Source organism: Mauremys mutica, chromosome 20 (assembly GCF_020497125.1).
Source record: "Mauremys mutica isolate MM-2020 ecotype Southern chromosome 20, ASM2049712v1, whole genome shotgun sequence".
In the NCBI taxonomy this organism is placed as follows: Eukaryota; Metazoa; Chordata; order Testudines; family Geoemydidae; genus Mauremys; species Mauremys mutica.
In genome coordinates, this window is record NC_059091.1 from 18,193,937 (window position 1) to 18,220,513 (window position 26,577).

Genomic DNA, 26,577 nt, shown 5'->3' on the forward strand with positions numbered 1-26,577 from the left:
AAGGCCAGCAGCTAGGACAGGGGGAGTTTGCAAGAGGGAGTTCTTACCAATCCCCAGGACAGCAGCAAGCACAGAGACAGGAACAGCAGTTTCAGCATCAGAGGACACAGAGAGGACTCAATTCGCTCACAATAATCAGGAGATCTCCAGGCAAAATTCATTGTTCGTGGGAGGGGAGTTTAAAAACGGGGGTACTCTCAAAAACAAACGAGAGCGGGGAGAGGGCCCCCCAAAGACCCCTAGCTGATCAGACCAGGTGGCAAAGCAAGGACCTTCTCCGCGGTCTGATCAGAAAATGTCTGGTTTTAAAGGCAAACTCAGGCAGTATCCCGCCAGTAACTTTGATTGGTTCCCCTTGTTAGAGGGGAGGAGAGGAGACTGCAGGTGAGCACAGAACATGTCTGGGCAAGTTCTGAGTCACAGGTATGACTCATATACTCAGTTATTTGGCTACTTTAGGTCTTGCATACCTGGGCAGAGCACCCTACACCGAGCCGGGTCCGAACAAAGAAGCTAGACAAAGGAGCAAAAAAGCCCCCCTCCCTGAGCAGATCAATGGCTCCAGTCAGTCTGCACAAGCCATCCCCAGGACAGCAGGGCCAGGCTGTGACTTTAGTTAGCACAATGTCCGGGAGGGGCGGCCACACAGGACAAACAGAAAGGAGAGGGGGGAAAAGGAATGCAGCAGGGGGACAGCTGTAACAGACGGGGAGACCCTGGTTCTGGCCTGTCTGTGGACCAGACTGTCTCCGCCTACCACCCCAGCCACGTCTCCTAGAGAAGTCTTGTCTCGGCTTGGGGTTAGGGTAGGTGCGCTGCAGTTGGGGTCGGAAGGGCCTACGTTGTGTCACCGGGGTATGCATGCCCAATGAACGCATGATGGCTCTGAAGCCTGGAGTCCGTCTTCTCTGAAAGCAGACTCTGGCCATCAAAGAGTAGGCCCTGTATGGTCTGCTGGAGTTCCTGTGGGAGACTGGAGACATGTAGCCACAAGATGTTGCTCATAGCTACGCCCAAGGCTAGAGTCCTAGCTGCCGAGTCTGCCGCATCTATTGAGGGTTGTAAAGATGTCTTGGCTAACTTCTTGCCCTCCTCTAGTAGGGCCCCGAACTCCTCCCTGGACTCCTGAGGAATAAGCTCTTTGAACTGCTGCATCTAGTTCCAGGTATGATAATTGTAGCGGCTCAAGAGAGCCTGCTGGTTAGCCATTCCGAGCTGCAAGTCGCCAATGGAATAAATTTTGCGCCCGAATAAATCCAGGCATCTAGCGTCCTTGGATTTAGGAGCAGGAGCTTGTTGGCCGTGTCTTTCCCTCTCATTAACGGACTGTACAACTAGGGAGCACGGCTGGGGGTGAGTATACAAATACTCGTAGTCTTTGAGGGGGACCAAATACTTCCTCTCTACCCCTTTGGCGGTAGGAGGAATAGAGGCCGGAGATTGCCAGATTGTATTGGCATTAGCCTGAATAGTCCGGATGAAGGGCAAGGCTATTCTAGTAGGTGTGTTGACAGACAGAATGTCCACTACCGGATCCTCTACCTCTACCACCTCCTCCACCTGGAGACTCCTCCACCCTGAGGAGTAACTCCTGGTGGGCACGGAGGTCTATAGGTGGGGGGGACAGAGGAGGACATACCCGCTATTGCCTCATTGGGTGAAGACAAGGAGGATACTCCTGGAACTAACGGGTCCTGGGGAAGGTCTTGCTGGGGAGGGTCCAGCTGCCCTAGGTCTACCATGCTAGGGACATGGGCCTGAACTGGTGGCAGGGTCGTCGCCTCCAAGCCACCTGGGGGAGGGTGACTCACAGTGGCCTCCGGTACCACGGGCTCCGAGTGGGCAGAGCGAGAAGCCCCCGAGGGGACACCCTGGGACTGATGGCAAGCCCAAGGGGTCCAAAAGGACCATTGTGGAGGTCCCTGACCAGGATCCTGGCCCTCATCCTGCCACTGACTAGCACTGTCCACATCTTGGTCCTGGACATGGTAGCCACTTCCTGCTTGGGACGACCTCGAGGCGGAGCGGGATGGCCAAGGTGGAGCTGAGCGCATTTGCTGTGTCACCTTGTCGTATGGTACCACACTGTGCTGTTGAGATGGAGATTGGCACCATGGTCTCGAGTGGTACCGCGATCCCGATCAACAGTCATATCGGTGCTGGGAGCCAGATCTGGACCTCAATGAAGATCTATAGGTGGAACAGTGCTGGGATCAACTCCGAGTAGATCAGTGCTCATACCAGTGTTGGATCGGTTCTGGGAGCTGGACCAGTATTGACCGTACAGAGAAGTAGATCTTCGTGAGGCGATGCGGCGCCAAGATGGTGATTGGTGCCGGGACTGCAAGCGGTGCCGTGAACGAGACCAGCATCTGGATCAGGATGGTGACCTGGATCAGGACCGGGATCGGTGCCATGTTATCTCACTCTGCGACAGAGGGCGCAGCATGGAAGGCTTTCCTTTTGAGGGAACAGCCTGTACCGACGGTATCGAAGGCTGCAATGGTCGTGGGTCAGTGAGCGCAATTAGGTCGCGCGCAGGGCCGGCTCTAGGTTTTTTGCCGCCCCAAGCAAAAAATTTTTTGGCTGCCCCCCCCACCCCCAGACATGAGCCCCCCCCGCCCACCAGTACCCCCCACTCACACCCCCTGTTGCCCCAGCACTGGCCTCCCCCCCAAATGTGGGATCCGCTACCAGCACACTGCAGCCGAGCCCTGGCCCAGCTGCGACTCCGTCCCCATGCGGGTGGAGCTGCTGGGCAGCACAGAGCGGGAGTACTTCCAGGTGGCGGCACGGCTACGGGGTGGCGCAAAGAACACGGCCCCATCCCTGGGCTTCGCAGCACTGCTGGTGGCCAAGGTGGATCAGTTCGTGCTCACCGCCCTCACCCTCGACATGCTGGCGGCCAAAGACCTGGAGAGCCCCCTGGACCTGCTGCTCTTCAGCCTCACGGTGCCCTGGCCCAGCCCCGGCAGGAGGGAAGGCAAGGATCTCCGGCTGCGGGGCTACCTGCTCAGCACCGACGAACCCAGTCGGCCGCTCACCTCCTCACACACTGCAGGAGCCCCTCGCCACCATCGCAGCCCGGGCTCGGCTCCAGGGGACCCCGTTTCCCTTCCTCCCCGGCTCCTCACACACACTGGGTAGGGCCGCCCAGAGGATTCAGGGCAAAGCAATTTTGGGGGCCCCTTCCATAAAAAAAAGTTGCAATACTATAGTAACATGTATTTGGAAATGTAAAAAATAACTAGTGAAAATTAATTTGTAATAATTTGAAAATACACCAAATACATTATTTAAAAACATTAAATGCTTTAATGGTCTGTATACATTTGCAATTAAAAAATGGGCTGTTGCTGGGTGATGGTGATGGTTGGTGCCAATGGGCTGTCACTGCCTGGAGGTGGTGCTGTTGTTGCCCAGGGCTGGGTGGGGAGCTGGGCTCTGGGGGGTGCCCGGCTCACAGGGGCTGGGCTCAGGAATGTGAGGAGATGGGGTCGGAGGTTGTCTGGCTCAGATGGGCTCGCCTCAGAGCTGGGGGTCTGGGGTGGGGGGATGGGGTCGGAGGGTGCCCACCTCAGAGCAGCTGGGCTCAGAGCTGGGGGTCAGGGCAGTGGGGGGAATGGGGTGAGGGGGGTGTCTGGATCAGAGGGGCTGGGCTCGGAGCTGGGGGTCAGGGCAGTGGGGGATGGGGTCAGGGGTGTCCGGATCAGATGGGCTGGGCTCAGAGCTGGGGGTCAGGGCTGTGAGGGGAATGGGGTGAGGGGGGTGTCTGGATCAGAGGGGCTGGGCTCGGAGCTGGGGGTCAGGGCTGTGGGGGGAATGGGGTCAGGGGGTGCCCAGCTCAGAGGGGCTGGGCTCAGAGCTGGGGGTCAGGGCAGTGGGGGATGGCGTCGGGGGTGCCCAGCTCAGAGGGGCTGGGCTCGGAGCTGGGAGTCAGGGCTGGGGGGGGAATGGGGTGAGGGGGGTGTCTGGATCAGAGGGGCTGGGCTCGGAGCTGGGAGTCAGGGCTGTGGGGGGAATGGGGTCAGGGGGGTGTCCGGATCAGAGGGGCTGGGCTCGGAGCTGGGAGTCAGGGCTGTGGGGGGAATGGGGTCAGGGGGGTGTCTGGATCAGAGGGGCTGGGCTCAGAGCTGGGGGTCAGGGCTGTGAGGGGGATGGGGCCGGGGGGGTGCCCAGGTCCTAGGGGCTGGGCTTGGAGCTGGGGGTCAGGGCTGGGCCTGGGGGGTAATGGGGTTGGGGGGTGCCTGATAAACACCTCCCTGAGACCCCCCCAATCCAACCCCCCTTCCCTGGCCCCTGACTGCCCCCCCCCAGAACCTGTGCCCCCTCCCTGCCCCCGGGACTCCCTGCCCCTTAGCCAACCCCCTTAGCCCCGGCTGCTTACCCCAGGCTGCTTACCCCGGCTCACCGCGCGGCAGTCGCATGGCTCCGGAGGGGGCTGAGCTCTTCCCCGCTCAGAGCCGCGTGGGGAGGGGGCGGGGCCGCAAGCTCCAGGCTCAGCTCAGCTGCCTCCCCTCGGCCCGGAGCTTGTAGCCCCGCCCCCTGACCACGCAACTCGGAGCGGGGCGGGGCTCAGCCCTGCCCCCCCCCCAGCCAAGCTGCTGCCGGGCTGTTTAGGACCCGGGGAACAAGCGGAGGAGGAGCGGCCCGTCCCCTGCAGCCAGGCGGGGCCGCGCTACCGGTAAGGGCCCCCCCCTCCCCCAAGCGGAGCCGGTAGCGCGGCCCTGCCCGGCTGCAGGGGACGGGCCGCTCCTCGGCTCGCAGCGGCAGGATGAGCTGGGGCCCCAGCCCCAGCCTTTTGCCGCCCCCTATATTTTGCCGCCCTAGGCAGCAGCTTGTTTTGCTGGTGCCTAGAGCCGCCCCTGGTCGCGCACCGTGGAGAATGTCTCCAGAGTGGACGGCAGCCCAAGCTTGACCACGGTACGCACTGGGGAGCTTACATGAACAAGACTCGACGGCCCTTGGGGCGCCAGAGTCAATGGTACCGGGATTGGTGCCTTTGTTGGACGCTCCAACACGGGATGGGGCTCCGAGGGAGGCACAGGTGGCGCTGGCAACTGCAAGGGGACAGCAGATTGCTTGTGCTGCTTCTTCGGTCTGGGAGACAGGGAGCGATGCCGCACTGGTAGGGGTGCCGGAGACGTCTGGTGCCGGGAGTCCTTGCCAGTGTCCAGACGTGGCACTAACCCTTCTGGTGCCGCAGGCGTGTGCCGAACAGACGAAGTCGATGCCCGGTCTCGGCGCGGGGCCAAGGACATCAGGCTAAGTGCTGCTTCTATAAGGAGCTGCTTCAGGCGAAAGTCCTGCTCCTTTTTAGTCTGAGGATTGCGGCACATGTCAGATTGATGGGATTCCCCCAGGCACTTCAAACAGGAGTCGTTGGGGTCTCCCGTAGGCATGAGTTTAAGGCAGGCTGAGCACAGTTTGAAACCCGGAGCCCTAGGCATCAGCCCGGGTACCGGGAGGGAGGGAAGGGGAGAAGCCCCTTACCCCTAACTACTACTATTTACACTAAGAACAATAACTATTAAGTACTACTAAAGAACTAACAACAACAACTACTTAAAACTATTTACAACTATAAACAAGTGCTACAGTAGAAGCTAGGGAAGTGGAGTTCAGCTAAGCCGTGCTCCACTGTTCCAACGACTGTCATGGGCGGTAAGAAGGAACTGAGGGGGGGCTCTGGGTCGTCTGGGCACCATTCCAGGGGGCGCCTCAGCCGACCCACCGAGTGTTGCTATGGCAAAAATCTTCCGACGATCGTGCACACCTAATTGGAATCGATATGAGCAAGCGCTTGAAGAAGAACCATAGGTCTTGAACTGAGGTCCACTGGACTCTTAGGTGCTTGTAAGTGCCACCCAGGGACCTGCTAACAGTTGTGAGGGTAGAAGCTGAACCCTGACAGAGGACTCCAATCCTAGAACCTGATTGGCAGACTGCTGGCGGCCCTGATTGGTCCACAGCTGCTATATAAACCCAGCACAGGACCAGGAAGCTGTCCATGCAACTGGGATTCATCCTGTGCTGTGTGCCTCTTCCTCCTGTGCCCTGGGCCTGACTTTCTGGCATCCAGCTTGCAGTTCCAACCTCTGGTTTGTCTCCTGCCTCTGACCCCCTGATATTCCAACCCAGCCTGGTTACTGATTCAAGTTTGCTGTTTCTGATCTCCTGGTATCCTGACCTGGCTGACTCTTGACTCCCATCCTGTGACTGTGGACCCTGGCTCTGACCATTTGGTCTGGCTGCCCATGACCTGGCTCTGATAGTCCCGTTCTTTCAAACTATCACTCAACACTCTAAGGTGGCATGGTCATCTGCTCTGAATGCCTACCTGCTGCCCTGTGAGAATCATCTTCAACTTTGACTCTATAGCACGGTCTCAGTTGGTCCGCTGAGCTGCTGGGGGCACGGCAGGGAGCTACTGCCTCACCGAAAGGCCCTGGTCACACCTCTGTTGACGGCGAATTAGCAGAGGGAGGTGCGACATCACAGTTGGTGCAACATGGGAGTGCTGGCAAGAGTCTGTGGCATGCCTCCCAGGCAGGGGAGCACCAGCAAGAGTCATGAGCGAGTTTCAGGACCGTCCATCGATGAGCATGTTGGGTCCAGACTTCTTGAGTCTCAGTCAATGCAATAGAGCCAATCGTGATTCAGTTCGAACCTAGGCGATTGGGTCGTGCGCTGGGCCTCAACGACCTCACTATCCACCTGGGCCAGCTGCTCATAGGCAACCACAGTGTAGGGTCTTCCCTTTGGTCTCGACTAAAGTCTGCAAGGCCGGTAGGGGGATCAGTAGCATCCAGGTGGTCCCGATCAGGTGTGGGAGCTGGGGTGACTCCAGGGTCAGACATTGTGTCCAGGGCTACCTCTGTCTTGTGTGGCATTCCCTCGAATGCCTCTTCTGTTGGTGGGGATCGGACTACCTCAGTGAAATTCGGCCAGTCACAACCCAGAATAACCAGATAGGCCAAAAGGGACGCCAGCGCCACAGTAATTAACTGGGTTGCCCCGTTTACCATGAGAGAGACCCAAGCCATGGGGTATGGTTTCACATCTTCATGGATGCACTGCATCCAGACCTCTCCAATGGTCTGCTCAGTGTCTGAGATGAGTGCCTGGCAGACAAGGGTCTGCCCACAGCCTGAAATCAACTAGGCCAGTAATGTGGGTCCCTGCAACTTCCATAGGGGCCATCAGCTTTGCAGTGGACTGGTGACGGGCCCGTGACTCCCTGGTGTACACCCGGCCGAAGTCGCAATCCATTGTATTACATTCTAGCTACAGATGTCCATACTCGCTACACTGAAACAAGGCCCTACCTCTGGATGCCCCGGCTGTGCCGGGGCATCAGTTTGACCCTGAGGTTGGCTAGGGCCTGGTACCTGGGTCAAGCACCCAGACATGGTGCAGGCTCTGGGCGTCAGAGAGGTCGGTCCTGCCGCCCTCTGGTCGTCGAGTATGGGGCAGCCCATCAGGTTTGGGTGTGGGCCCCTTTTGGGGCTTCTGTGTGCTTGGTCCAGGGGGCGGGGAGGCAGGCTGCTGGTCCTATCAGGGTCCGCCACTAGGAAATCCTCCATAAGCATGATTGTGGGCTGGTGCCACAGAACCTACACCCTCCCCTGGATCGGGAGGATGTGTATGAATTGTTCGAGGATGACCTGTTCAGTCATGTAAGCCGCTGTCCGACCCTCGGGCTGTAGCCATCAGCAACAGGTGTCCTTCAACCCTGGCCCGTGGCCCAGGAATTAGGCACCCAGTGGGTAGACCTTCTCCTGAAAGCGTTGCTGAAAGGTCTCCAGGGTAATGTCCAAGGCGTCCAGAATCGCCACTTTCAGCTGGGGAAAAAAGCGGGCCTCATCATCCAGAAGTCCCCGGTAATTCCTCTGAGCGGGCCCCCTCAGATTGAGCCCCACCTGGGCCAGGCCACAGGGCTGTGAGTTTCTGGAAGCATTGTTGTTGTTGTTCACGGTGCTGGGCCGCCAAAGTCTGAAGCAACTGCTCCTGTTGGGCGCCCAGCTGCTGTACTAGTTATTGCTGCTGCTGTTGCTGGCTCTCAGCCAGGAATTTGAGAAGCTTATCCATCTCCATGCTTCGATTAGGGGAGCTTCAGAGGCCACCTCGTTCTAATCCCTTACTGCAGGGATAGGGTCAGCTGTCCACATTCTCCACCACGTGTAGCATAGTCTCAGTTGGTCCGCCGAGCCGCTGAGGGGTGTTGGGGAGCTACTGCCTCACTGAAAGGCCTAAGGTCACACCTCTCTGTCAATGAGAAATTAGTGGAGGGAGGTGTGACGTTGCAGTTGGCGCGACACAGGAGTAGTGGCCATAGTCCGTGGCACACCCCTCCTGCCGGGGAGCACCGACAAGGATCCGTGGCGCACCTCTCAGGCAGGGGGAGCACCGGCAAAAGTCCTTAGCACTTTTTTGGGGTTTTGCCACCCAGAGGCGGGGTGGCAGGGGTAGGGGAACGCAGGCCCACCCAACTCCACTGCATTCCAGTCCAGGGACCTGACAGTGTCGGGGGGTGGGATCCTGCCCTGGGTCATCAGGGATCTATCTGCAACACACTGGCCAAACACCAACTCATCACACTGTCCAGTTCTGCCCCTGGGCTACTTCCTACCCGGTCTCTCAAGTGGGTAACTCTGGTTCCTCCAACTCATCAGGGTATTCAGCCGCCAGTAGCCCTGGTAGCGCCAGCTCACCCTCAGCATCGGGCTCAGGTCGCTGCCCAACTCCTCCAGTTCCTTGGGATACTCTGCAGCTGGCAGTCCTGGTAACCCGAGTCCCTTCTCTGCATCAGGTTTCCCCAGGTCCAGGGGATCCCCTGGGTTCAGCAGCAGGGTCCACAGGGAGCAGCCAGCAGCCTATGTCTTTCTCCCTCCCTGGTGCTCCCCTGAATGGGCTAAGGGCTCCGCCTTTTGTACTTCCTGTTCCACCCCTCCCCTTCCTGGGGGTGGAGCTTGATCTGGCTCCACCCACTCAGGCTGAGAGAGTGGCTCCTCACCCTCTGGTTCAGAGAGAGACCACACCGGCTCCCTACAGACCCAATGAATCATTATTAACGTGTCCTTACGACAGCTGTGGAAGTTATGGAATAAGCATAATTAAAGATTGTATGGTGCTCAGACACTAGTGTAATAAGGGCTCTCTAAAAACCTAGGTTAGTAGGGCAAATGTTCTTAACCTTGAGATAGCTGCCACTCTGTCTTTCCCGTATTGCTGAAAGGTGGGGGATCCTACCAAGATTGGGGAGGGGTTCTGTGGTAGGGTGTATCTTCATTTGGGATAAGGCATCCTGGTATGGAAAAGACTGAGAACCACTGTACTAAAGTAAATCTTTGATTGCGTTGTCATGGATCCACAGGATCTGTGCTATGTCCCAGCTTTTAACAGTCCCTTGGAGGAGCCCCATCAATGTATCAGGCCCTGAAGGGTCCAACTCTTCCTTAAGGGTAGGCCATGCAGTCTCACCACCTCTGAGACTGGGCCTGTGGACCCCAGTGAATCCAACTGAGATAGATTCCTGTGCTGAGACATTTTGCCTTCTACAGGGGTCAATATACCTCAGCAAGTATTTGCAGTGACACTAGGCAGCCTTTTCTAAACAGAGTAAAGTTTATTAGTCAGCTGGAACACAGCATGGAAAAGTCCTTAGGTTAGTAAAGTAAAGCAAAGATTAAGACACAGTTCATACTGGCCAAACCAGTGCTCCCTTGAGTCATGCTACTGAAGGAACCATCTTGGTTTCCGCTCTATCTATCTCTCTGTCCCTTTGTCTCTCTTTCTCACTCAGTCATAGATGAGAGCTGCCTATTTCTCCCAAAGGCCAGCTCTTATCCTATCCTCCTGTCTATCTTGGTCCGTTGTCTTCCTCCTGCAGACTCATGATGAGCTCACATGTTCTGCTTGCAGGAGTTTTCCAGGGATAGGTATCCATTGTTCAGTCCTTCAGGTTCCCTTTCCCATTGTCTTTCTGGATTCTCCATTGATAGGGGCTGGTTTCAACCAGTCCTTTAACAAACCATTCATACCAACCCCAACAGTTACACGAATGCCTCATGTCTCCTCCTTTGCCCTAAGAGCAGCTTCTAACCCTTGTACAAGGGTTTGCCAGGGCTCGACCCACTCTGGGGTGGCAGGGAGCCACACTGGCTCACTAGTCGCGGTTGACACTTGGGGAATTAGTCTGTTCACGGGGGTCTTCCTCGGCAGCCCTTGCAGTACAGGAACAAACACCGTAAGCCCAGGCCCTGGCTCAGGGCGGGGCAGTGAAGAGTCTGGAGCTCAGGCCCTTGGGCCGAGCTGAGCAACAATAGTACAATTAGTAGCAAGCCCAGGCCCTAGGTCAGGGCGGGGCAGCACAGAGTCAGAATTCAGGCCCTCAGGCAGGGCTGAGCAACAATAGTAGGCCCCAAGCCTCCAAAGGCCTGAGAGAGGGGGAGACTGCCACCCACGAGTTGGGTGGCAGGGAGGATGCAGGCCCTCCCACTCCACTGTGTCCCAGCCCGGGGCCCTAGCAACAGCAGAAGACCCGCTACTTAGTCAGTGGAGATCCTGGCCGCAACACACTGACATGGGCTCTGGCAGTGCTGCAGCCAGATGAGGCTCCACTGGGCTACTTCCAGACTCCCCCTCGGTTAGTACCTGGGTCTGGGTGGTGTCCTCTGGGGGGTCCAGCACCATAGGTTCCTCTGGGTAGTGGGCAAGTGGCAGGCCCAGAAACTCCTCCAGGTAGCGAGTGTAGGGCAAGTCAGGCCAGTCCTGGCCTGCAGCTTGGGCCGCAGGGGTTTCCCAGTCACGGGCTAGACTGGAGACATCTGGCCTCTTCAGCAGCTGGGGCCTTACTGAGCTCTGAGGGCGAGCCTTTATACTTCCGGGTCACTGCCTGACCTGCTGAGGAGCGGGCTCAGAGCTCCCTAGCTCCGCCCACTCCAGCCTCCAGATGGGCTCAGCACCCTCTGGGGCGGTGGGGAGCCACACTGCCTCACTACAACCCTTTACATATTCCTTGCACCGCAATGCAAAGCATAAAGGAAATGAAGGCACACATAGGAATCATAAAAAAAAATACCAAAATTCCATCATTCATCACGTGTGAAATCAGGGTACCCAATTTTGCTTATTCTCCCTGTGGTTTAATTGTCCACCTGTAACACTCTGGGAAGTATCACAACACTTGGGGGAACTACCATGATCATCCCAAAGTTTCGGATGAGCAATTGAGCCACCTGAAGAAATAAAAGACTTGTTCAAGGTGACAGAAGATGGTGGCAAAGCCAGGAAGTAAATCCAGGTCTCCTGTGTCACACCCTATTGCCTTGGCAACACCACACTTTTTTCTCTCTAATTTTGCAGTGTTACCTGGCTCTCAGCCACGCTGTCAGTGTCACTGTCTCTGTTGTCCACCCCCACACAGTAGCAGGAGTCCTGTCCATTCATTCAGTGCAGCAGAATCTTTGTGTGCTCTACATTGCCCCATTCCTAGGGGGACACGTTCTGCTGATGGGCTGAGACATAATGAGCCAAAAGGGGGCCAGCGACGGGTCTAAGGGCTGTGAAGTTTCAGGGCAATGGAAGGGGGTGCAATTTAAGCTCATACATACCATGCCTCACAACTGACCAACTTTCAGAGTAGCAGCCATGTTAGTCTGTATCCGCAAAAAGAACAGGAGTACTTGTGGCACCTTAGAGACTAACAAATTTATTTCAGCATGAGCTTCCGTGAGCTACAGCTCACTTCTTCGGATGCATAGAATGGAACACACAGACAGGAGATATTTATACATACAGAGAACATGAAAAGGTGGAAGTATGCACACCAACAGGAAGAGTCTAATCAATTGAGATGAGCTAGCATCAGCAGGAGAAAAAAAACCTTTTGAAGTGATAATTAAGATGACCCATAGAAGGTGTGAGGAGAACTTAACATAGGGAAATAGATTCAATTAGTGTAATGACCCAACCATTCCCAGTCTCTGTTTAAGCCTAACTTAATTGTATCTAATTTGTATATTAATTCGAGTTCAGCAGTCTCTCTTTAGAGTCTGTTTTTGAAGTTTTTTTGTTGCAAAATTGCCACCTTCAAGTCTGTCACTGAGTGGTTAGAGAGGTTGAAGTGTTCTCGCACTGGTTTTTGAATGTTATGATTCCTAATGTCAGATTTGTGTCCATTTATTCTTTTGCGTATTGTTTTATTCTGTCTGGTTTGGCCAATGTACATGGCAGAGGGGCATTGCTGGCACATGATGGAATATATCACGTTGGTAGATGTGCAGATGAATGAGCCCCAGATGGTGTGGCTGATGTGATTAGGTCCTATTATGGTGTCACCTGAATAGATATGTGGACAGAGCTGGCATCGGGCTTTGTTGCAAGGATAGGTTCCTGGGTTAGTGTTTATGTTGTATGGTGTGCGGTTGCTGGTGAGTATTTGCTTCAGGTTGGGAGGCTGTCTATAAGTCTATAAATTGACCAACTGTTGCTAGTTAAAGGGCAGAATTAAGGTTGTGTCAGGAGAGAAAGGGCTGAGGAAATGCTTGGGGCCCTGACACTCCTGATCCAACCCCCTATGGGCTCCTTGGGGATCCCCCACGTTCTCTGGGAACCCCCACCACCCCTCAGGGCCACCTCCCCCAAAGCTCCCCTGCCACCCCTCAGAGCCCCCTCCCACAATGCTCCCCTGCCATCTCTCAGGCCCCCTCCCCCATTGCTCCCTAACCCCCTGCCACCCCTCAGAGCCCCCTCCCCCAATGCTCTCTGGAAACCCCCTACCAGCCCATCCATCTCCATCCTCTGACGAACAGAGGCTAGGGACACCATTCTTACCCATCCTAGCTAATAGCCATTTATGGACTTAGCCACTATGAATTTATCCAGTCCCCTTTTAAACATTGTTATAGTCCTAGCCTTCACAACCTCCTCAGGTAAGGAGTTCCACAAGTTGACTGTTCGCTGCGTGAAGAAGAACTTCCTTTTATTTGTTTTAAACCTGCTGCCTATTAATTCCCATAATTAATTGTATTACGGGAATAAGTAAATAACTTTTCCTTATCCACTTTCTCGACATCACTCATGATTTTATATACCTCTATCATATCACCCCTTAGTCTTCTCTTTTCCAAGCTGAAGAGTCCTAGTCTTTTTAATCTTTCCTCGTATGGGACCCTCTCCAAACCCCTAATCATTTCAGTTGCCCTTTTCTGAACCTTTTCTAGTGCTAGAATATCTTTTTTGAGGTGAGGAGACCACATCAGTACACAGTATTCAAGATGTGGGCGTACCATGGATTTATATAAGGGCAATAATATATTCTCAGTCTTATTTTCTATCCCCTTTTTAATGATTCCTAACATCCTGTTTGCTTTTTTGACCGCCTCTGCACACTGCGTGGACATCTTCAGAGAACTATCCACGATGACTCCAAGATCTTTTTCCTGACTCGTTGTAGCTAAATTAGCCCCCATCATGTTGTATGTATAGTTGGGGTTATTTTTTCCAATGTGCATTACTTTACATTTATCCACATTAAATTTCATTTGCCATTTTGTTGCCCAATCACTTAGTTTTGTGAGATCTTTTTGAAGTTCTTCACAATCTGCTTTGGTCTTAACTATCTTGAGCAGTTTAGTATCATCTGCAAACTTTGCCACCTCACTGTTTACCCCTTTCTCCAGATCATTTATGAATAAATTGAATAGGATTGGTCCTAGGACTGACATCTGGGGAACACCACTAGTTACCCCTCTCCATTCTGAGAATTTACCATTAATTCCTACCCTTTGTTCCCTGTCCTTTAACCAGTTCTCAATCCATGAAAGGTCCTTCCCTTTTATCCCATGACAGCTTAATTTACGTAAGAGCCTTTGGTGAGGGACCTTGTCAAAGGCTTTCTGGAAATCTAAGTACACTATGTCCACCGGATCCCCCTTGTCCACACGTTTGTTGACCCCTTCAAAGAACTCTAATAGATTAGTAAGACACGATTTCCCTTTACCGCCTGGTGAAAGGTAACTAAGGCAAGGCAAAATTCCCTTCAGCAACGTGACTTAAGCTACTCGATGCCCCATAGGTTGAGACCCTTGTCCGTCTCCCGCTCGCTACCAATTAGACTCTTCCCCAGCTCAGAGGTCAGCGACAGACCGGGACAGCTCACGCTTCACAATCCATTGGTTTGCCGAGCTACCACTCCGAAACCTCCCTGTAACTGATCAGTTTGGGTACCTGTCAATCAAAACTAGACTGCTAACGTATTGGCCCTGGGAGCAAGAGGTGGGGATTATTGTCTTCCATCACAGAGCATGGCACGCCAAAGCTTTTCTGCACTTGATAGGTGAAGAGACCTGTCTGTCAATTCCTCTTGCGATTCCTATTGGTCTCTGGAACAAGGGGAGTCCCGCTCCCTGTATCCTGCCATTCAACGTCTTTTTCAACGTAGTAGGTGGGAAGTCTTGTCCATTAACTATCCTCGGTGTCTATTGGTTAATCGTTTAATAGGCGTGGCTTATATCCCCGCCCCCACGCCCTCCTTCCCCTCTCGGATCCGCAGTTCATTCCCTCTCCGGCTGCTGGTGGGTGCGGATACGGTCCGGTTGTCAGCCCTGAGCTCCGATTGGAGGATGTGGCTCGGTAGGCGGGCTCTGAGTGTACTTTCTCGGGGCGGGGTTGGTCAGTGGGGCGGGGAGGAGGGCGGAGCCGCCTGTCAGTCAGTCCGTCTGGTCCGGGCAGCCGGCGGGGGAGGTGGCGGTTTCATGGCAGCTGCGGTGCCCGGCGCCCCCGCCCCTCTTCATGTGGTGACTCGGGGAGAGAAGGCCGGGCCCGCGGGGTTCGGTCCCCCGCCCCCCTGAGGAGGCGGCTGGGGAGCCGCTATGGCAGCGCCGCACAGGTAGGAGGAGCAGCCGGGGGCTTCCCCCCAGCCCGGGGGCGGCTGGTTCCCAGTGCCCTTCCCCCATCCAGACCCCCTGATCCCTGTGTGTGCGGGGCCCCACCCACCCCGGCGGGGTGCCTGCTACCCCGCCCCCCGCTCTAGTCTGATTGGGTCCGGCCACCTCCCCCCCCCCCCCAACCCCTGTCAGAAAGATGGAGGGGGGTGTCTGCTCCCAGACTCCACCTGCCGCCCCCAGCCAAGGCAGGCCCCCTCCCAACCAGCGGGGCCTGTTCCTTCGCTCAGCCCCGACTGGGATAGGAGTGATTCACCCAGCCCCTCCTGCATTGGGTTCTCCCTCCTCTCCCAGCTAGGTGAGTGGCCTCTGTAACCCCCTCCCATGACATGCCCTCCCCTCTAGGGAGTGTCTGGTCACTTGCCCAGAGACATGGATACTCCCTGTTCCCTAGTGCCCTCCTTTTCCCCCACCCACCAGGAGGATTTCACATACGCCCTGTTCCCCCAGGCACAGTGTTACACCCATCCCAAGAGGTGGTGGTGGTGGTGAATCTGCCCACAGCCCTCATATCCCTGTGAGATGGGCATAAGGAGAGGAGAGTGCCAGATCCCCTCTGTTTCCAGGGAAAAGATGGTAGGAGCTGGCACATCACTAGCTTCTGGCCACTGAAGATGTGTCTCTGTGATATGAGGTTTTCATTTGTCTCTGTGTCCCAGTCCCAGAAGCTACCATCTTCTGGGTTAAAAATATGTAAATCTAGGCCAGGGTGACTTGGTCTGTTCTAGAAGGAGCCCTCCCCTTGCATCCTTTTCTGAAATGGTATCTGCTGCTGAAACTGAGATATTCACTCCCCAGTTCTAGCTGTTGGGCGGGCCTTGCTCCTTTTTTGGGCTGTTAGGCCAGTATCCAAAATCCTTTAGTTGATGGCTTTGCCGAGCCGAGCACAGACATGAGGAGTTGTCTCAAGGTCTAACTCAGTAGTTCTCAACCAACGGTCTAGGGTTCCCTAGGGTGCCTCAAGCAGATTTCAGAGGGGCCTCCAAGCAGGGCCAGCATTAGACTCTCTGGGACTGAGGACAGAACGCTGAAGCCTAAGCAACGTGATTTCGTGGGAACCCCTGAGGCAGGGGGCCCCAGGCAGTTGCCCTGCTTGCTACCCCCTGATGCCGGCCCTGGCTGTTATATGCAGAAAACCAGTTATTATGGCACAAGTGGGCCATGGAGTTTTTATATTGTGTTGGGGGTGGGGGCTCAGAAAGAAAAAGGTTGAGAACCTCTGGTCTAAAAGGATACCACTTGGCAGGTGTAATGGCAGCATCCACTGAATTGTTCTATAGCTGAAGGTTTGTTATTGTGCCCATTGTGTTCATTTTTAGTGGGATTTAGTAACCGGTGTAGAAACCTTGGACACAGCTTGACCCTCTTGATATAACTTTAAAAAAAAATACACTGCCAACTGACTACCTTTGAATGAAAGGTTGCCAAAATGCTGTTAAATGCTCCACTCTTTGGGTTTAAAATTTCTCTATTCAGTATGCCCAAAATGGCTAAATTACGAAAAGGAAGATATCTGCTGTGACTGATTTGCTTGTAGAGTATTTCTGAAAGAAAATGCCTCAAAATGGCCCAGATGTTTGTTAGCTGCTTAGTAGGTTGCTTGCAGGAAATGAAAATTAGGTTGATTTTGGTGTCCATGGGACTTGCTGTAGTCAGTTCTGGATCAATGCAAAGAAAGCACTGCTAGTCTGAGATCTTGCATATCACCAGACTAGGTACCAATGGAAAACTTCTCAAGGATATAAAACATTTGTTGTTAGCCTTAGTTGCAACTTATTGGGACCTTTTAAAAAAATCAAATTATTTTGATCACCATCCTGTGTTGTCATTCTCCACTTGACTTTAGGGTGCATCTGCACTTGGAAAGCTGGTACCTGTTTTTAGCAGTGACACAAGCATTCGGGTAGATGGGGCTTTAAGCAGTTTTACCACTCTTTCACAAAAGCTCACTCTGAACTTTGACTATGGCATTGGACGTTCACCTCCATCAGTGCTAACAGTGTTGAGAGCCCTAGTGTAGACAATCCTCCACTGCCAGCATGGCTTTGAAAACTATTGCTCAGACTTGCTGTGGGCAGATCCCATGAACAGTGCATAAAATGATGTTGGCAGCTGGCAGGCTATTTGTGTAGACGAGCTCTTAGTGTAAACAATTTGTTTGTGGTAAAATGGGCTATGAATCTGGCCCATGCTAGCCTGCCACAGTCTGTCAGTGTTGGAGTGGTTAGAGTGCTTTAGGCCAATAGCTTACCATTTCAGTTTGCTGCAAACTAATTGTTCTTGTAGAAAAGGCCTAAGGTATCTTTTCCGTAGTGTGGTCACCTCCAGCAAGCTTAGCCGATGTAGTAAAACTGCCAGAGGCTAGCCTACATTAATTCATATACAGTTGCAAAAAAATGAGTACTAACTTCTGTAAAATAGATAGGGCCTTAGCAGTTAGAAACTGGTGCCATTTACCATTTGAAAGTAGCTTGGTGTCTCAGCCTTCAAGTAGTGTAACAGTGAACCGCTGACATTGGAGATTATGAGATGTCAGCTGCTGAAATCATGTCAAAATTGAAGTGGAAAGAAAAGAGAATTTGAATGATGTGACTTTTTTTGGTCAACTGATATCAAGGTTTCCAGGATCAGTTAATGCTTCCAGATATCCTTCCTGGACTAGTGAGCAGAAGAGGGAAATTTTTGATCCATGGCTGTGGAGTTTCTCTTCACTATGCTTTATTTTTTTTCACATTAATATACTTATTGATACTCAGAGTATAACAGCCAAGATATGAAGTCACATCAATCTAATACATGACATACATACTGTTGACAAAGTCCTTGCCAGTTGTAAATTATGAATGGACCTGGTTTTGCAGTGGCATCTCCAATGGAAAAACAACTTCATATTTGAAACAAAATTGTTTTTCTGCTTAGTAGTTGAATCTTGTATGTCCATTTGTGAATTCCTCTGATGGCAACATTTTTGTTTTAGAAAACTTCAGAAAAGTGTGCTGAAAATTTCACGCATCAAAAAAAGTCCCCAACCCTCCAGAAAAACCCAATAACATTTAAGTTTCGGATTTTCAAAGGAGGCTAAAGAAACTTTAAAGCATTATTTACTTTCACATTTAGTAATAAAGTAATCAAGTCCCGGGTTGCTTGTGACATTGATCTCAATGGGACTTTATAGGTGTGCTTAGGAGTAATAGATTCTTTGGTAAATACTGGCAGCCAAAGACTGAGAACTAAGGCTTCCTCATAACCTTGAGGTTTTTCTGAAGCATACTAGCAACATTACATCATTCTAATGTTATAAAATGTATATTTAAAGGTGTTCTTTCTAAACTGACCTATATGTGGAGTCCTGATGTATTGACTCTGGCAACACTTATAATTTGTCATGCCAGGAAACTTATTGAAATTGGATTGCCTATACTTGTGAGATGCTTAGCACAATGAAATCTTTGCATACATACAAAGACTGACGATCTGTGTTGAAAATGAATTGTGCAGAATGAAATTGGGAGGAAAAGACTTTGGAATCAGAGAGTATTAGGTGGTAGACTGTTCATTGGCTACTTAGGTGGTTGCCTTAAAGGACAGTTTTTACAGCACCAATTCAATTTAGCTTTGCCACATGCTGTTTGAACCAATGCATCTTGCTGCTGCCCTGAAGAGAAAACCTTTGGGCTTTAGAGTTCAAGACCTGTTGTTCACTCAGTCCTCTAAGACCTCCTACAACTTTGGGAGTTTGGAGGTATTGAGGGCAATTTGATTAATAGGGATTATGCCATCAGAGTAGCTGTCCTAGCTATATAATTCTAGTGTGCCTGTACTGTGGTATTTTAGCACCTTGCAAGGCTAGTGTGGTAAGGCTTTGAATGAAAACACTGATGGTGTGTTCTGAATTTTTTTTTCCCCTCTCTTCCATACTTTTTGGCATGTTGTTACTCAGAACTCCCACTGAAGTGAAGATGATTCTTGCACCGTAGAGTTCACTGAGTTTTTGCCTGGCAAGTCTAACATAGTCATAATGCTAACATTTAGTCATATTACTAGAGCTGCTTCTGTGTCTGACATCAGCATTGTTGCATGAGCAGTTCGACACTGGATACAGTCTCGGTTAAATCAATAAAAACAAGAAAACTCAGACCTAGGGCTGCCATCGTATTCCCTCTGCAGAAATATAGATTTTAATATAGCATTTAAGATTGCCCATTGTTTAGATATTGTTTTGAGGCTCATTACAAAGTGAAATGACTCTAGTGAATGACAAACATGAATTGTCTTTCCCCTGGGTCAGAAACCAGATTCACTCCACCAAATGAGAGTGTCACGAGTCCTCAAACCACCTGTCTGAATCCCATGGCACTTTTAAGACTCCCACCACCCTCAAGCATCCCACATTGTAACCCCTGGCTGGAGTAGCATGTAGCTTCCTTATTGAGCCAGCCAACAAATGAACATTAGAATATTAGGGTTGGAAGAGACCTCAAGAGGTCATCTAGTCAAATCCCCTATTCAAAGCAGGACCAACACCAACTAAATCATCCCAGCCAGGGCTTTGTCAAGCTGGGCCTTAAAAACCTCTATGGGTGGGATTCCACCATCTCCCTAGGTAACCCATTCCAGTGTTTCACCACCCTCCTAGTGAAATAGTGTTTCCTAATATCCAACCTACACCTCCCCCACTGCAACTTGAGACCATTGCTTCTTGTTCTGCCATCTGCCGCCACTGAGAACAGCCTAGTTTCATCGTCTTTGGAACCCCCCTTCAGGTAGTTGAAGGCTGCTATCAAATCCCCCCTCACTCTTCTCTTCTGCAGACTAAATAACCCCAGTTCCCTCAGCCTCTCCTCGTAAGTCATGTGCCCCAGCCCCCTAATCATTTTTGTTGCCCTCCGCTGGACTCTCTCCAATTTGTCCACATCCTTTCTGTAGTGGTGGGACCAAAACTGGACACAGTACTCCAGGTTTGGCTTCACCAATGCTGAATAGAGGGGAATAATCGCTTCCCTCGATCTGCTGGCAGTGCTCCTACTAATACAGCCCAATATGCCGTTGGCGTTCTTGGCAACAAGCACATACTGCTGACTCGTATCCAGCTTGTCCACTGTAATCCCCCAGGTCCTTTTCTGCTGCTTAGCCAGTCAGTCCCCAGCATGTAGCAGTGCATGGGAATCTTCCTTCCTAAGTGCAGGACTCTGCAGTTGTCCTTGTTGAACCTCATCAGATTTCTTTTGGCCCAATCTTCCAAGTTGTCTAGATCAATCTGGACCCTATCCCTACCCTCCAGTGCATCTACCAGTTGAACAAAACTGGCCCTGGAGCACTCTGCTTGATACTGGCTGCCAGCTAGACATCGAGCCATTGATCACTACCTGTTGAGCCCGACAATCTAGCCAGCTTTCTATCCACCTTATAGTCCATTCATCCAATCCATACTTCTTTAACTTGCTGGCAAGAATACTGTGGGAGACTGTATCAAAAGCTTTGCTAAAGTCAAGATATATATCATCCACCACTTCCCCATTTCCACAGAGCCAGTTCTCATCATAGAAGGCAATCAGAAACATTAGTTTCTCTGCAACGGATTTGTTTTTTGCAAAACTATGCTGGTAGGATAGTGAGGGTGAGCTTAATCACTCCTACCTCTGTATAAATAACAGGCCCTGCTCTCCCCCATAGGATGTGTGTGGGGGGGGACCAATAATGTGGGCTTATTAGTGTCCTGCTGGTAGCTGGAGTGACCTGTCTCTACAGGTTAGCCCCCTGAATTGTTTAAAGTGAATTTACTACCATGGAAGAAGCCAGATTGATAATGTCTTTGAGACTTAAGTCCGCTGTCTATCCCCAGGACAATAAAAGGGCAATCTTTGCCACATGCTGCCTGCACCAATGTACCTCACCTCTGCCTTGGAGGTAGCGCTGGGTGTTCAATTTGTCTGTCTGTTCAGCCCTAGCCTCTCTGAGACTGTCTACAAACCTTTACATAGCATCAAATGTGATAGTGGCTTGATACAATGCCAGGCTCCTGAGAACTATACAGACCCCCAGCTCATTTCATATAATCCCCTAAACAGCCTTCAGATGGCTGTTACTTTTGGTTACTATGGTCAGAAATGGATTTGAACCAGCAACCTAGAAGAGCCTACATCTTGGATGATGTACAGTGGCTAAATTAAGACGCTGTAAACTTCAGAGCTAGGAAGAACAAAGTGGGTTTTTTTATTTTATTTTGAGCACTTGTGGCAATGTTAGATATGTGGATTGGACAGTCATACTAAAATGAAGGGTTTATTATATTAAATATATTCTTCTCCTTCTCCTTGCCTGAACATGTGATAATTCAACCAGGTACTAAATTAACTTCTGGAATTGTGGGTGGTAGCTGCTAATGGTTAACTGTACTGGTATGAATAAACCAGTAGCCGTTTAATCTTTGCATACCCCACGCTATAGAATTCTGATGTCCTTGCCATGGTGGAAAATTTGAGGGAAATTTTTTTGTGTGCAAAAGGTCATGTCGTTACTGTAGAACTCTAGGCATTGCAATGAATTTTAAGCATGTTATCAGAACATAAGAACATAAGAGAGGCCGTACTGGGTCAGACCAAAGGTCCATCTAGCCCAGTATCTGTCTACCGACAGTGGCCAATGCCAGGTGCCCCAGAGGGAGTGAATCTAACAGGCAATGATCAAGTGATCTCTCTCCTGCCATCCATTTCCAACCTCTGACGAACAGAGGCTCGGGACACCATTCTTACCCATTCTGGCTAATAGCCATTTATGGACTTAGCCACCATGAATTTATCCAGTCCCCTTTTAAACATTGTTATAGTCCTAGCCTTCCTAACCTCCTCAGGTAAGGAGTTCCACAAGTTGACTGTGCGCTGCGTGAAGGCTATCACTTGCTTCTGAAAACATGTGTTTTGTTCCCTAGAGATATAAAAATAAGGTCTGTTCAAAACAATTTAAGGAAGATTTTATAGGCTGGCTGAATCTATGCAAATTTACTTCAAGACTATTATTTCTTAGGCATCACAGAATAGTTCAACAGAACCATAGAAGTGATCTTTTTCACTGTATATGATATTGAAGACTTCACAGAGAGCTCCGTGAAGTCTTCAGTATGGCTCTTCTGCTTTTAATTATTTTTGAGCATAGAATTTAATAATTCACAGAAAATCGTAACTGCAATGGAGCAAGAGTAGTAGTGTCAGTTGTACGGGACCAGTCTGAAGCAGATCATGGAGTTGGAAGCAGAATTGCTCAACCTTAATCTAGGTCTTGGGGTTTTTCCTTTTTTTTTTAAAAAAAACAATTACTAACCAGCCCCTTTTAATGCTGCCACTTCTGTTAACAATTTAATTCCCATCTTTCCTCTAGGGCCAAGTAGCTGTGCCCTTTAGACTTGAAATGTTTTGGTTAAACTTTGCTGAACTTCAGAACTATTAACCTATATGGTAACACTATATTCCAAACTGAAATAACTTAAGTTATTATGAGGTGTTGTCTTACTTATCCACTCTTTCTGTCTGGCTGTTCCAGGTTTTTAGTGTGTTTAGTGTGCCCACTTTCCAGGGCCGGCTCTAGGATTTTTGCTGCCCCAAGCAAAAAAAATTTAGGCCGCTCCCCCCCTTTTTTTTTTCATGCCCCCCGGCCCCGCCCCAGCTCCACCTCTTCCGAACCCCTTCCCCAAATCCCCAGCCTGGCCTCCTCCCCCAGGTGTGCTGCATTTCTCCCCCCATTGCTTTCTGGGGGTCCCCACGACCTCCCACCCTAGCTCACCTCCGCTCCGCCACTTCGCTTCTTCCCCCCTCCCTCTCAGGCGAGGGATGGGAGAGAAGCAGAGCGGCGATGCGTTCAGGGAGCAGGCGGAGCGGAGGTGAGCTAGGGTGGGGGGCACGCAGGAAGTAACGAGGGGTAGAGGAACCACTCCTTGCTCCAGCTCACCTCCGCTCCACCACTGCCACCTCCCCCAAACGCCCCACCGCTCTGCTTCTCCTCCCTCCCAGACTTGCTGTGCGCAAAACAGCTGTTTCGTGCGCAGCAAGCCTGGGAGGGAGAGAGGAGAAGCTGAGCGGCAGTGGCGCGCTATGGGGAGCAGGTGGAGGCGGAGCAGAGGCGAGCTGGGGCCACAGCGGGGGCACTTTTTCCCCATGCTCCGGAGTCAGCACCTATGATGGCCGGTGCCAGAATGCCGCCCCTAGAAATGTGCCCCCCCAAGCACCTGCTTGTTTTGCTGGTGCCTGGAGCCGGCCCTGCCACTTTGCTTCTGATGAAGGGTTGGAAGCTGTATAAAATGCTGCTCCCTGACTAGGATAGTCAGTTCAAAATTATAGCACAACTTAATCCTTCTTGAAGGAGACCAAAGCAAGCATCTTTCACAATTGGCAGTCACTTATTCCTATTCTGATGGCATCTGGTTTGCATTGAGATTGAATTAAACCTGATGCAGGTAAATAAGGCATATTAATTATTAAAAATACCTTGTCTTCCAAAACCCTGTTTCTCAGGATGGTTTGGTTGTTTCTCCTCTCAGCTCAGAGCTGTTTATAACATTTCTGTTACTGTTTTGTCCACTGGTAGTTACTGCAGGTTGTCCTTACTAGCAATAGGCACCATCTTGTGCCAGGAATCAAATTAGGGCCCTGCAAGCTCAGTGCCATTCCCAATGTAGCACTGTAGCTTTTGAAATGTCATGATTGATTTGGTTTTCAGGTTGCCTTTGTCATGTGTTCCTGTTTGTTTATGACCTTATACTATTCTGTAAGGCTGAAAGTGATGCCTTTTCAACCACACCTTTTGAGCAGTGCAGGTATCTGCTTATACCTGTCCTTCTCAAAGGGTTGTTACCTGTAACAAAACATACTTTATTAATGTTATAAACAATTAGCTAATGAGTCCTGACCTCTGATTTATAACCAGCTACATACTGTGCTAGAATCTGTCACCTAATCATACTCCTTGCATAATGCCCATTTTTGTAACAGTGAATTGTGTAGTGATCACGATTATTCAGAGTTCATATGGAAACATGAAAGAGGTGTTTGTGTTCAATTGATTACAAACATGAGTGGGTATAATTATGAAGAGTCTTGGTATCCTGTATAATTTCCATTGTTATTAGGAGCTGTTAAACTAGATTTGCTCCTTGAGCTCCTCCCCGGAAGAAGACTGAGAAATGTACAGTGGCAGAGGCATTTTTGCATAGTGACAGGGAAGAGATGGTCAAATGCTTCACACCCAGCAAGCGTGTTTGCAGTGAAACCTTTTTAGATCTAAGAATGAGAAGCAGGATTGTGGCACTGATTGCTACAGTGTACCTTGTCAGTGCCTCTTCCTTGCATCCAAACCTGCACATAGCTGCCAGTTGCCTGTTGTAACAGGGATGCTCAGAAGAGCTGGGTGTGAAACAATGCTCAATTAACCCAAAAAGCATAAGAGATCACTTATTTAATAGGCACTAGAAAATGTTCCCTTTTAAAAGTGTCTGGGTCTGTTAAAACAGGCAGAACTGCTGCATTGTTCATGGTGGTAAAATTAACTTTGCGTTTTTCAGACATGGAGCTTCCAGTCTGTGGATAATAGTTGTAATTTTACAGTAATGCCCTGGTGTCAGCAAATAAATGCGGCTGAGATTTATAAGAACATGTCATACTCTTCCTGTATTAAGGGAAAGGGGGAGAAATTGAAGCACGTTACATGTTTGCAGCTGACAAATAGCTATAAAATTAGTAGGAGCCAACATAATCATTTATCACTGATTAATCAGCCCTATTATCATAACTAGGACAAGGCATGATGGATTTCTAGAGGACTACACATTACTGGACAGAGGTTGATACAAAAGATGGAGACACCAGTTAGGTCCAGAACCAGTGCCTTACTGAGAAGCTCTGCTCCACCACTTCCAGCTACTGGAGAGGATGAGGGGAGGTCCTTCCAAGGACTCATTTATTTATTTATTTATTTATTTATTTATTTAATATACATCTTTATTTTTCATACCACATTTTGAAGCCTCTTGCTTTCTGCACTCTCCACAGATCCCAAGCTACTGGAAGAGATGAACTTTCTTTCCCCTTCCACCCACATTCCAAAGTCTCCTAAATACTAAGGAGGGGTCTCCTGTTCTATCCTTCCTCTAGCCTCGGTGGTGGTGGTGGTCTTTTTTTGGGGGGGGGGGGGAAAGAGGGGGAACGATGACAAGGAGGATGGTTGTCCCTCACAAATAGTATCACTGCTTGCAGCTACAACAGCCTACATTTTAATTTGATATTATCAGTTTACTGGCTGCCTAGAACAACCATGATGAAACTAGGATGAGTCTTGTTAATTTCACTTTGCTGCTTGTTTGGAAAGCAATGGGCAGGGAGAGAGGTACCAGATCTCTGTCTATAGTCTCAGGGAAACAGCCCTGTATGGGTCCACTTTTGGAAGGTTCTCCACAATAAATGCAAGCTAAAAGCCTTGTGACCTGATTTTCAGAAGCACTGAGCACCTGCAGCTTTCACTCAACTCAGTGGGAGCTGTGGCTGCACAGCACCTGTGCAAATAAGATTGATGTGTGTGGGTTTGTTTTTGTTTTTTTTCTTTAAATGTGTGTTTGTGCTCAGCAGAAATTGATGCTTAGGTCCCCTTTGCCCACCAGGGTCTGCCACTGATTTAGATGCATCTCAGTGCTACAGACCTGATGCTTCAGTGTAATATACGAGCCTCCTTGGCCTTATTTCAGTGTTTTATCCCCAGTATGAGAACAATATACTGAGCACCTTTGTTGCCTTCTGTACTCCTAAGCAGTATTATGAACCTGCTGTACTTACAGAAACTTTTCAGTATTGTGATGTCTTTCTTTCCTGAGGTATTCATATACTCTATTGGTCTTCTCAAGTTGAGCTCAGTATGCCAGACTCTTCATCCTAATTGGTAGGGTGGCCATATTTTCCCAAAGGGAAAACAGAACACCCTGAAGCCCCCCTTCCTTCCCCATGCTTCCCCGTGCAGGACCAGCCTGAAGCCCTCTCTCTCCCTGTGCCCGGAGCTGACCCGAGACTCCCCGTGCGGGACTGGCCTAGCATAAGCTGCTCTCTTGAGCCCTCCCTCCTGCAAGGGGCTGCTGGTGTCACTCCTCCCGCACCCCACCCCACTTTTTTGGCAACACTGATGATCAGTTGGCAAGAGCAAACAGGATAAATGCCCAATTTTGCCAAAAAAGTTGGGACGGCCGGGATGAGGTTTAAAAAATGTACTGTCCTGGCCAAAATGGGATGTATGGTCACCCTACTAATTGGGTAGAGGTAGCCAAATTGCAGGTTAGGGTAGGGCAGAATGAGATCCTCTAGCATTCCTTATGTAGTTCTGTCCGAGTCTAACATCTTGGATCTTCATGTGTGATTTTCAATGCCTGTTTCAGCAAGTACCTTTTGCCATAAAGTTAATACAGGCACAGGCTGCACAAAGTGTTGATACAGGAGTATTCTCTTCCTAAAAAGGTGTAGGAAGTGATAGGGGAATTGTAATGGCAGGGCTACCAAAGACTTGACTGTTAGAAGTTGTCAGAGAGAGGGACAGCAGCCCTGAAAGCATTTTCCTGTCAGAGCCTTGTTCTGATTTCCCCCCACCCAACCCCATCTGTCCC

The 26,577-nt window shown here is 50.6% G+C and overlaps 1 protein-coding gene across 4 annotated transcripts in view; it reads left to right on the plus strand.

Moving 5' to 3' along the window:
• Positions 1–14,478: 14,478 nt before the first annotated feature.
• The window catches only part of EVI5L (ecotropic viral integration site 5 like), a 76,716-nt gene continuing 64,617 nt past the window's right edge, over positions 14,479–26,577 (plus strand). Inside the window, exon 1 of one of the 4 annotated variants that reach the window (XM_044994847.1) lies at positions 14,479–14,579. The gene's annotated coding sequence lies outside the window, so the exon portion shown is untranslated. Of the gene's footprint in view, positions 14,638–14,715; positions 14,894–26,577 lie in introns of those variants that run through there. The other 3 variants (XM_044994845.1, XM_044994848.1, XM_044994846.1) reach the window with 3 other exon arrangements.